This window comes from Bombina bombina, chromosome 11 (genome assembly GCF_027579735.1).
Source record: "Bombina bombina isolate aBomBom1 chromosome 11, aBomBom1.pri, whole genome shotgun sequence".
Lineage (NCBI taxonomy): Eukaryota > Metazoa > Chordata > Amphibia > Anura > Bombinatoridae > Bombina > Bombina bombina.
Window position 1 is genome coordinate 135,784,280 of NC_069509.1, and position 12,703 is coordinate 135,796,982.

Genomic DNA, 12,703 nt, shown 5'->3' on the forward strand with positions numbered 1-12,703 from the left:
GCGGCTAAGAATTCTGGGTTTGCTATTGTGGCGCGCAGAGCGCTTTGGTTGAAATCTTGGTCGGCTGATGCGTCTTCCAAGAACAAGCTACTTAACTTTCCTTTCAAGGGGAAAACGCTGTTTGGACCTGACTTGAAAGAGATTATCTCTGATATCACTGGGGGTAAGGGCCACGCCCTTCCTCAGGATCGGCCTTTCAAGGCAAAAAATAAACCTACTTTTCGTCCCTTTCGTAGAAACGGACCAGCCCGAGGTGCTACGTCCTCTAAGCAAGAGGGTAATACTTCTCAAGCCAAGCCAGCTTGGAGACCAATGCAAGGCTGGAACAAGGGAAAGCAGGCCAAGAAACCTGCCACTGCTACCAAGACTGCATGAAATGTTGGCCCCCGATCCGGGACCGGATCTGGTGGGGGGCAGACTCTCTCTCTTCGCTCAGGCTTGGGCAAGAGATGTTCTGGATCCTTGGGCGCTAGAAATAGTCTCCCAAGGTTATCTTCTGGAATTCAAGGGACTTCCCCCAAGGGGGAGGTTCCACAGGTCTCAGTTGTCTTTAGACCACATAAAAAGACAGGCATTCTTACATTGTGTAGAAGACCTGTTAAAAATGGGAGTGATTCATCCTGTTCCATTAAGAGAACAAGGGATGGGGTTCTACTCCAATCTGTTCATAGTTCCCAAAAAAGAGGGAACGTTCAGACCAATCTTAGATCTCAAGATCTTAAACAAGTTTCTCAAGGTTCCATCGTTCAAGATGGAAACCATTCGAACTATTCTTCCTTCCATCCAGGAAGGTCAATTCATGACCACGGTGGATTTAAAGGATGCGTATCTACATATTCCTATCCACAAGGAACATCATCGGTTCCTGAGGTTCGCATTCCTGGACAAGCATTTCCAGTTCGTGGCGCTTCCTTTCGGATTAGCCACTGCTCCAAGGATTTTCACAAAGGTACTAGGGTCCCTTCTAGCTGTGCTAAGACCAAGGGGCATTGCTGTAGTACCTTACTTGGACGACATTCTGATTCAAGCGTCGTCCCTTCCTCAAGCAAAGGCTCACACGGACATCGTCCTGGCCTTTCTCAGATCTCACGGATGGAAAGTGAACGTGGAAAAGAGTTCTCTATCTCCGTCAACAAGGGTTCCCTTCTTGGGAACAATAATAGACTCCTTAGAAATGAGGATATTTCTGACAGAGGCCAGAAAAAACAAAGCTTCTAGACTCTTGTCGGATACTTCATTCCGTTCCTCTTCCTTCCATAGCTCAGTGCATGGAAGTGATCGGGTTGATGGTAGCGGCAATGGACATAGTTCCTTTTGCGCGCATTCATCTAAGACCATTACAACTGTGCATGCTCAGTCAGTGGAATGGGGATTATACAGACTTGTCTCCGAAGATACAAGTAAATCAGAGGACCAGAGACTCACTCCGTTGGTGGCTGTCCCTGGACAACCTGTCACAAGGGATGACATTCCGCAGACCAGAGTGGGTCATTGTCACGACCGACGCCAGTCTGATGGGCTGGGGCGCGGTCTGGGGATCCCTGAAAGCTCAGGGTCTTTGGTCTCGGGAAGAATCTCTTCTACCGATAAATATTCTGGAACTGAGAGCGATATTCAATACTCTCAAGGCTTGGCCTCAGCTAGCGAGGGCCAAGTTCATACGGTTTCAATCAGACAACATGACAACTGTTGCGTACATCAACCATCAGGGGGGAACAAGGAGTTCTCTAGCGATGGAAGAAGTGACCAAAATCATTCTATGGGCGGAGTCTCACTCCTGCCACCTGTCCGCTATCCACATCCCAGGAGTGGAAAATTGGGAAGCGGATTTTCTGAGTCGTCAGACATTGCATCCGGGGGAGTGGGAACTCCATCCGGAAATCTTTGCCCAAGTCACTCAGCTGTGGGGCATTCCAGACATGGATCTGATGGCCTCTCGTCAGAACTTCAAAGTTCCTTGCTACGGGTCCAGATCCAGGGATCCCAAGGCGGCTCTAGTGGATGCACTAGTAGCACCTTGGACCTTCAAACTAGCTTATGTGTTCCCGCCGTTTCCTCTCATCCCCAGGCTGGTAGCCAGGATCAATCAGGAGAGGGCGTCGGTGATCTTGATAGCTCCTGCGTGGCCACGCAGGACTTGGTATGCAGATCTGGTGAATATGTCATCGGCTCCACCTTGGAAGCTACCTTTGAGACGAGACCTTCTTGTTCAGGGTCCGTTCGAACATCCGAACCTGGTTTCACTCCAGCTGACTGCTTGGAGATTGAACGCTTGATCTTATCGAAGCGAGGGTTCTCAGATTCTGTTATCGATACTCTTGTTCAGGCCAGAAAGCCTGTAACTAGAAAAATTTACCACAAAATTTGGAAAAAATATATCTGTTGGTGTGAATCTAAAGGATTCCCTTGGGACAAGGTTAAGATTCCTAAGATTCTATCCTTCCTTCAAGAAGGATTGGAAAAAGGATTATCTGCAAGTTCCCTGAAGGGACAGATTTCTGCCTTGTCTGTGTTACTTCACAAAAAGCTGGCAGCTGTGCCAGATGTTCAAGCCTTTGTTCAGGCTCTGGTTAGAATTAAGCCTGTTTACAAACCTTTGACTCCTCCTTGGAGTCTCAATTTAGTTCTTTCAGTTCTTCAGGGGGTTCCGTTTGAACCCTTACATTCCGTTGATATTAAGTTATTATCTTGGAAAGTTTTGTTTTTAGTTGCAATCTCTTCTGCTAGAAGAGTTTCAGAGTTATCTGCTCTGCAGTGTTCTCCTCCTTATCTGGTGTTCCATGCAGATAAGGTGGTTTTACGTACTAAGCCTGGTTTTCTTCCAAAAGTTGTTTCTAACAAAAACATTAACCAGGAGATTATCGTACCTTCTCTGTGTCCGAAACCAGTTTCAAAGAAGGAACGTTTGTTGCACAATTTGGATGTTGTTCGCGCTCTAAAATTCTATTTAGATGCTACAAAGGATTTTAGACAAACATCTTCCTTGTTTGTTGTTTATTCTGGTAAAAGGAGAGGTCAAAAAGCAACTTCTACCTCTCTCTCTTTTTGGATTAAAAGCATCATCAGATTGGCTTACGAGACTGCCGGACGGCAGCCTCCCGAAAGAATCACAGCTCATTCCACTAGGGCTGTGGCTTCCACATGGGCCTTCAAGAACGAGGCTTCTGTTGATCAGATATGTAGGGCAGCGACTTGGTCTTCACTGCACACTTTTACCAAATTTTACAAGTTTGATACTTTTGCTTCTTCTGAGGCTATTTTTGGGAGAAAGGTTTTGCAAGCCGTGGTGCCTTCCATTTAGGTGACCTGATTTGCTCCCTCCCTTCATCCGTGTCCTAAAGCTTTGGTATTGGTTCCCACAAGTAAGGATGACGCCGTGGACCGGACACACCTATGTTGGAGAAAACAGAATTTATGTTTACCTGATAAATTACTTTCTCCAACGGTGTGTCCGGTCCACGGCCCGCCCTGGTTTTTTTCATCAGGTCTGATAATTTATTTTCTTTAACTACAGTCACCACGGTATCATATGGTTTCTCCTATGCAAATATTCCTCCTTAACGTCGGTCGAATGACTGGGGTAGGCGGAGCCTAGGAGGGATCATGTGACCAGCTTTGCTGGGCTCTTTGCCATTTCCTGTTGGGGAGGAGAATATCCCACAAGTAAGGATGACGCCGTGGACCGGACACACCGTTGGAGAAAGTAATTTATCAGGTAAACATAAATTCTGTTTTTCTGGGAATGGAATTGACTAAGAAAATACTGCTGTTACCATATGATGTAAGTACAGCCTTAAATGCAGTTGTAGCAACTGGTATCAGGCTAATAAATGTATGCGCAGTCGAGTTATATTCTAGGGACTAGAATTTGACTGAGAAAATACTGTTAACACTGAAATAATACTTAAGCCTTCTCTGCAGTGGTAGCGACTGGTAGCAGGCTTAGTGATAGCTTTGCATGACATTGACAAATGTTGTTTTTAATAAAACGTTTACTGGCATGTTATTCGTTTTTGTGAGGTACTTTGGTGATAAATCGCTTTGGGCATGATTTTATTCCACATGGCTAACATATTTTTCTGCATGGAAACCGTTATATCAGGGCTCCCACTGTTGTGATTGGAGTGGGAGGGCCCTTGTTTTAGCGCCTTGTTGCGCAGTTAAAATTATTGCACAGTCTTTCTGCTTCTTCCTCCTTGATCCAGGACGTCTCTAGAGAGCTCAGGGGTCTGCAAATTTCATTTGTGAGGGAGGTAATCAGTCACAGCAGATCTGTGACAGTGTGCTGACTGTGATTAAAAGCGTTAAAGTGAATGTCAATTTTGTCTTATTTTAAGCAATTTTAATATTGCTTTCAAGTTAATAAAGAAAACCGCCGCTTTATTTTTAAAAAAAAAAACAAAGTAAAGGTTATATTTTTATTACCAAATTTGCTCCGTTTTAGGTAGCAGCTCCTCCCACCCGCAACTTCCGGATTTAATCCCCTGTAAGGTATACAGCAGTCCCACCCACTGTATACGTAAAGTCAATGAGCGCTCCCGGCTTTGCTATACACAGCGCATGCGTTGCGTACTTACCAAGCGCTCTGAAAAGTCCCATAAGTGTAATAGCGCATGCGCTAAATGTGAACGTGCGTGAGAGCTCTGTGTGACGGCTTCCAAACACAGGCGCATTACATACGAGTGACGTAGCCGAAAGGGGTTTGGTCCCCCCGTGGTTGATCGGATTATTGGTTGACACAAGCGAGCCTACAATGTCAATCATTAATCCAAGATGGCGGGCGGAGGATTGAGATGACGATCGTAATGAAATAAAGCTCAAATACTAGTTAATTAGAGGTTTGCTGAAAAAATGATGAATTAAAGTGGCAGTATTTTAAGGTCAGCTTTTAAGCAGTGTTTAGCATTGAGCTTGACTTTACATTCACTTTAAATCTTAATTGATATCTGTTTTATCCGTTTTGGGTATTGAGGGGTTAATCATCCTTTTGCTAATGGGTGCAATCCTCTGCTAATAGTACACTTCTTGTTAAGAATTGTTTAATTATATCTGTATTTTTGAAGCGCTGCAGCGTTTTTTATATTGCTTGTAAACTTATTGAAGTGATTTCCAAGCTTGTTAGTTTCTTTACTAAGTCTGTTTTAAACATGTCTGATTCAGAGGAAACTGTTTGTTCATCATGTTCAAAAGCCAATGTGGAGCCCAATAGAACGATGTGTACCAATTGTATTGATATTGCTTTGAATAAAAGTCAATCTGTACCGATAGAGAAACTATCACCAGACAACGAGGGGGAAGTTATGCCGCCTAACTCTCCTCACGTGTCAGTACCTGCGTCTCCCGCTCGGGAGATGCGTAGGATTGAAACACCTAGTACATCTAGGCCCTTACAAATCACTTTACATGATATGGCTAATGTTATGATAGAAGCATTATATAATATGCCCGAATTAAGGGGCAAACGCGATAGCTCTGTGTTAAGGACAGAGCGCGCTGATGACACGAGAGCCATGTCTGATACTGCGTCACAATTTGCAGAACATGAGGACGGTGAACTTCATTCTGTCGGTGACGGTTCTGATCCGGGGAGACCGGATTCAGAAATTTCGAATTTTAAATTTAAGCTTGAGAACCTCCGTGTGTTACTAGGGGAGGTATTAGCGGCTCTGAATGATTGCGACACGGTGGCAATTCCAGAGAAATTGTGTAGGTTGGATAGATACTATGCGGTACCGGTGTGTACAGACGTTTTTCCTATACCAAAAAGACTTACAGAAATTATAAGTAAGGAGTGGGATAGACCCGGTGTGCCTTTATCCCCTCCCCCGATATTTAGAAAAATGTTCCCTATAGACGCCACCACACGAGACTTATGGCAGACGGTCCCTAAGGTGGAGGGAGCAGTTTCTAAGTTAGCCAAGCGTACCACTATCCCGGTGGAGGATAGCTGTGCTTTCTCAGATCCAATGGATAAAAAATTAGAGGGTTATCTTAAGAAAATGTTTGTTCAACAAGGTTTTATATTGCAGCCTCTTGCATGCATTACGCCTGTCACGGCTGCAGCGGCATTCTGGTTTGAGTCTCTGGAAGAGGCGATTCGCACAGAGCCGTTGGATGAGGCCTTGAGCAAAGTTAGAACCCTTAAGCAAGCTAATGCGTTTGTTTCAGATGCCGTAGTACATCTAACCAAACTTACGGCTAAAAATTCCGGATTTGCCATACAGGCGCGCAGAGCGCTCTGGCTTAAATCCTGGTCAGCGGATGTAACTTCCAAGTCTAAGCTACTTAACATTCCTTTCAAAGGGCAGACCTTATTCGGGCCCGGCTTGAAGGAAATTATTGCTGACATTACGGGAGGTAAGGGCCACGCCCTTCCTCAGGACAGGGCCAAACCAAAGGCCAAACAGTCTAATTTTCGTGCCTTTTCGTAACTTCAAGGCAGGAGCAGCATCGACTTCCTCCGCTCCAAAACAGGAAGGAACTACTGCTCGTTACAGACAAGGTTGGAAAGGCAACCAGTCATGGAACAAGGGCAAGCAGGCCAGAAAGCCTACTCCCGCCCCTAAGACAGCATGAAGTCAGGGCCCCCTATCCAGAGACGGATTTAGTGGGGGGCAGACTTTCTCTCTTTGCCCAGGCTTGGGCAAGAGATGTGCAGGATCCCTGGACGTTAAAGATTATATCTCAGGGATACCTTCTGGACTTCAAAACCTCTCCTCCACAAGGGAGGTTCCATCTTTCGAGGTTATCGTCAAACCTAGTAAAGAGAGAGGCATTTCTACAATGTGTACAAGACCTCTTAATCATGGGGGTGATCCACTCAGTTCCGCGATCGGAACAGGGACAAGGATTTTACTCAAATCTATTTGTGGTTCCCAAAAAAGAGGGAACCTTCAGACCAATCTTGGACTTAAAGATCTTAAACAAATTCCTAAGGGTACCATCGTTCAAGATGGAAACCATTCGAACCATCCTACCCATGATCCAAGAGGGTCGATATATGACCACGGTGGACTTAAAGGATGCTTACCTTCATATACCGATTCACAAAGATCATTATCAGTACCTGAGGTTTGCCTTTCTAGACGGGCATTACCAGTTTGTGGCTCTTCCCTTCGGGTTAGCCACGGCCCCGAGAATTTTTACGAAGGTTCTGGGCTCACTTCTGGCGGTACTAAGACCACGAGGCATAGCGGTGGCTCCGTACCTAGACGACATTCTGATACAAGCGTCAAGTTTACAGAATGCAAAGTCTCATACAGAGATAGTTCTAGCATTTCTGAGGTTGCATGGGTGGAAAGTGAACGTGGAAAAGAGTTCTCTGTTACCACTCACAAGGGTTCCTTTTCTAGGGACTCTTATAGATTCTGTAGAGATGAAGATTTACCTGACGGAGTCCAGGTTATCAAAGATTCTCAATGCTTGCCGTGTCCTTCATTCCGTTCCAAGCTCATCAGTAGCTCAGTGCATGGAGGTAATCGGCTTAATGGTCGCGGCAATGGACATAGTGCCATTTGCGCGCCTGCATCTCAGACCGCTGCAACTATGCATGCTCAGTCAATGGAACGGGGATTACTCAGATCTGTCCCCTTTGCTAAATCTGGACCAGGAGACCAGAGATTCGCTTCTCTGGTGGTTGTCACCGGTTCATCTGTCCAAAGGAATGACCTTTCGCAGGCCAGATTGGACGATTGTAACAACGGATGCCAGCCTTCTAGGCTGGGGAGCAGTCTGGAATTCCCTGAAGGCTCAGGGATCGTGGACTCAGGAGGAGAAACTCCTCCCAATAAACATTCTAGAATTAAGAGCAATATTCAATGCTCTTCTAGCTTGGCCTCAGTTAGCAAAGCTGAGGTTCATCAGATTTCAGTCGGACAATATCACGACTGTGGCTTGCATCAATCATCAAGGGGGAACCAGGAGTTCCCTAGCGATGTTGGAAGTCTCGAAGATAATTCGCTGGGCAGAGTCTCACTCTTGCCACCTGTCAGCGATTCACATCCCAGGCGTAGAGAACTGGGAGTCGGATTTCCTAAGTCGCCAGACTTTTCATCCGGGAGAGTGGGAACTTCATCCGGAGGTGTTTGCTCAACTGATTCGTCGTTGGGGCAAACCGGATCTGGATCTCATGGCATCTCGCCAGAACGCGAAGCTTCCTTGTTACGGATCCAGGTCCAGGGACCCGGGAGCGGTGCTGGTAGATGCATTAGCAGCCCCTTGGGTTTTCAACATAGCTTATGTGTTTCCACCATTTCCGTTGCTACCTCGACTGAATGCCAGGATCAAACAGGAGAGGGCATCGGTAATTCTGATAGCGCCTGCGTGGCCACGCAGGACCTGGTATGCAGACCTAGTGGACATGTCGTCCTGTCCACCATGGTCTCTTCCTCTGAGGCAGGCCCTTCTAATTCAGGGTCCTTTCAACCATCCAAACCTAATTTCTCTGAGGCTGACTGCCTGGAAATTGAACGCTTGATTCTATCAAAGCGTGGGTTTTCGGATTCGGTTATTGATACATTAATACAGGCTCGGAAACCTGTGACAAGAAAAATTTACCATAAGATATGGCGTAAATATTTATATTGGTGCGAATCCAAGAGTTACTCATGGAGTAAGGTTAGGATTCCTAGGATATTAGCTTTTCTACAAGAGGGTTTTGAAAAGGGTTTATCCGCTAGTTCGCTAAAGGGACAGATTTTAGCACTGTCTATTCTTTTACACAAACGTCTGGCAGAGCATCCAGACGTCCAGGCCTTTTGTCAGGCTTTGGCTAGAATTAAGCCTGTGTTTAAAGCTGTTGCTCCTCCGTGGAGCTTAAACTTGGTTCTTAAAGTTCTTCAGGGTGTTCCGTTTGAACCCCTTCATTCCATTGATATTAAGCTTTTATCTTGGAAAGTTTTGTTTTTGATGGCTATTTCCTCGGCTCGAAGAGTCTCTGAGTTATCTGCCTTACATTGTGATTCTCCTTATCTGATCTTTCATTCAGACAAGGTAGTTCTGCGTACTAAACCTGGGTTCTTACCTAAGGTTGTTTCTAACAGGAATATCAATCAAGAGATTGTTGTTCCATCATTATGTTCTAATCCTTCTTCAAAGAAGGAACGTCTTTTGCATAATCTAGACGTGGTCCGTGCTCTGAAGTTCTACTTACAGGCAACTAAAGATTTTAGACAAACTTCTTCTCTGTTTGTCGTTTACTCTGGACAGAGGAGAGGTCAAAAGGCTTCGGCTACCTCTCTCTCTTTTTGGCTTCGTAGCATAATACGTTTAGCCTATGAGACTGCTGGACAGCAGCCTCCTGAAAGAATTACAGCTCATTCCACCAGAGCTGTGGCTTCCACCTGGGCCTTTAAGAATGAGGCCTCTGTTCAACAGATTTGCAAGGCTGCAACTTGGTCTTCACTTCATACTTTTTCCAAATTTTACAAATTTGACACTTTCGCTTCTTCGGAGGCTGGTTTTGGGAGAAAGGTTCTACAGGCAGTGGTTCCTTCTGTTTAATGTTCCTGCCTTGTCCCTCCCATCATCCGTGTACTTAGCTTTGGTATTGGTATCCCATAAATAATGGATGACCCGTGGACTGAACACACTTAACAAGAGAAAACATAATTTATGCTTACCTGATAAATTTATTTCTCTTGTAGTGTGTTCAGTCCACGGCCCGCCCTGTCTTTTTTTCAGGCAGGTTCTAAATTTTAAAAATTATAACTCCAGTCACCACTGCACCTTATAGTTTCTCCTTTCTCGTCTTGTTTCGGTCGAATGACTGGATATGACATGTGAGGGGAGGAGCTATATAGCAGCTCTGCTTGGGTGATCCTCTTGCAACTTCCTGTTGGGAAGGAGAATATATCCCATAAGTAATGGATGACCCGTGGACTGAACACACTACAAGAGAAATAAATTTATCAGGTAAGCATAAATTATGTTTTTATTTTCTCAAGCAAAAGTTTGTTATTTTAAATGGTACCGGTGTGTACTATTTACTCTCTGGCAGAAAAGGGATGAAGATTTCTGCAAGGAGGATTATGATCTTAGCACTTTGTAACTAAGATCCACTGCTGTTCTCACAAGGGCTGAAGAGTACAGGAAAACTTCAGTTGGGGGAACGGTTTGCATGCTAAACTGCATTGAGGTATGTTCAGTCTATTTTTTTCTAGACAGACTGTGATAATTGTAGAAAAGGCTGGCAATATCCCCATGAGGGAAGGGTAAGCTGTATGCAGACACTTAGTAGGAATCCCAGCTTGCATAAAGGGCTCATCAGTTACTGGTGACACTGATAGGAAAAAACTTTTTTTTTATTTTTTTTTATTGCAAATATAACGTTTTTTGAGGGACTTTAAGGGGTCATTGTGGCTTGTTTAAGGGTTATTAACCCACATGGCTAGTTTAAGAAACACTCTGGTGTGTTTTTTTAGTCCCCATAACATCGAGTGAGGTGGGAGGGGCCTATTTTCGCGCCTCAGTTGCGCAGTTTCTTTTACTCAGAGACATCCAGCTGCTTCTCCAGAGGTTCCTACTGTGTTTGAGGGCTTTAAAGAAGTTTTTTCCCCCACAAATCGTTCCTAAAGGGCAGGTAGGCGCCACAGCAGAGCTGTGGCAAGGTGCTGAACGTTTTTTACCGTTTTTTGACGTTTTGTCAATCCGGTTTTTACATTAATGGGTTAATTGTTTATTTGCATAGCTGTGCAAAGTTACTAAGGCTTTATGATGCTACTGTAAAAATTTTGTTGAGTTTACTGCTTTTTTTACACTGTTTTGCAGAGTTTGTGCAGCTTTTTTTCTCTTAAAGGCACAGTACCGTTTTTTTCTAAGTATTTGTTTTGATTAAAGTGTTTTCCAAGCTTGCTTGTTGCATTACTAGCCTGTTTAACATGTCTGACATTAAGGAAAATCCTTGTTCAATGTGTTTAGAAGCCATTGTGGAACCCCCTCTTAGAATGTGTCCCACTTGCACTGATATGTCTATAAATTATAAAGAGCATATTTTAGCACTTAAAAATATTGCTGTAGATGATTCTCAGACAGAAGGAAATGAGGGTTTGCCATCTAGCTCTCCCCAAGTGTCACAACCAGTAACACCCGCACGAGTGACGCCAAGTACCTCTAGTGCATCTAATTAATTTACTTTAAAAGACATGGCCACAGTTATGAATACAACCCTCACAGAGGTTTTATCCAAACTGCCTGGTTTACACGGAAAGCGTGACAGCTCTGGGTTAAGAACAAATGCTGAGCCGCCTGACGCTTTAGTAGCCATATCCGATATACCCCCACAATGTTCTAAAGTAGGGGTAAGGGATTTGTTATCTGAGGGAGAAATTTCTGATTCAGGAAAGACGCTCCCTCAGATAGATTCCGATATGACGGCCTTTAAATTTAAGCTTGAACACCTCCGCTTATTGCTCAGGGAGGTATTAGCGACTCTAGATGATTGTGACCCTATAGTGGTCCCAGAGAAATTGTGTAAAATGGACAGTACTTAGAGGTTCCTGTTTACACTGATGTTTTTCCAGTCACTAAGAGGATTGTGACTATTGTTACTAAGGAGTGGGATAAACCAGGTATTCCGTTCGCTCCCCCTCCTGTTTTTAAGAAAATGTTTCCCATATCTGACACCATGCGGGACTCGTGGCAGACGGTTCCTAAGGTGGAGGGAGCTATTTCTACTCTTGCTAAGCGTACAACTATACCTATCGAAGACAGTTGTACTTTCAAAGATCCTATGGATAAAAAATTAGAGGGTCTCCTGAAGAAAATTTTTGTTCATCAAGGTTTTCTTCTCCAACCTATTGCGTGCATTGTTCCTGTAACTACTGCAGCTGCTTTCTGGTTCGAGGCTCTTCAGATGGAGACTCCATTAGAGGATATTATGGATAGAATTAAGGCCCTTAAGCTGGCTAATTCTTTCATTACGCATGCCGCTTTCCAACTGGCTAAATTAGCGGCAAAGAATTCAGGTTTTGCCATTTTAGCAAGCAGGGCGTTATGGCTTAAGTCCTGGTCTGCTGATGTGTCATCAAAATCTAAACTTTTGAACATCCCTTTCAAAGGAAAAACCCTATTCGGGCCTGAACTGAAAGAGATTATTTCAGACATCACTGGAGGAAAAGGCCATGCCCTCCCTCAGGATAAAACAAATAAAATGAGGACCAAACAAAATAATTTTCGTTCCTTTCGAAACTTCAAGGGTGTTCCCGCTTCAGCTTCCCCTGCTGCATAGCAAGAGGGGAATTTTGCCCAATCTAAGTCAGTCTGGAAACCTAACGAGGCTTGGAACAAGGGTAAACAGGCCAAGAAGCCTGCAGCTGCCTCTAAGACAGCATGAAGGGGTAGCCTCCGATCCGGGACCGGATCTAGTAGGGGGCAGACTCTCTCTCTTCGCTCAGGCTTGGGCAAGAGATGTTCACGATTCCTGGGCCTTAGAAATTGTGTCCCAGGGATATCTTCTGTACTTCAGACTCCTCCCCCCTCCCCCCCCAAGGGGGAGATTTCACATTTCTCAATTGTCTGCAAACCAGACAGAGAGAGGCGTTCTTACGCTGTGTAGAAGACCTACATACCATGGGAGTGATCCACCCAGTTCCAAAAGTGGAACAAGGGCTAGGGTTTTACTCAAACTTGTTTGTGGTTCCCAAAAAAGAGGGAACTTTCAGACCAATCTTGGATCTCAAAATTCTAAACAAATTCCTCAGAGTAC

At 44.6% G+C, this 12,703-nt stretch overlaps 1 protein-coding gene across 3 annotated transcripts in view; it reads left to right on the forward strand.

Annotated features, from left to right (window-relative positions):
• The window catches only part of RAB40C (RAB40C, member RAS oncogene family), a 76,091-nt gene that overhangs the window by 45,391 nt on the left and 17,997 nt on the right, over nt 1-12,703 (forward strand). The window lies entirely within an intron of this gene.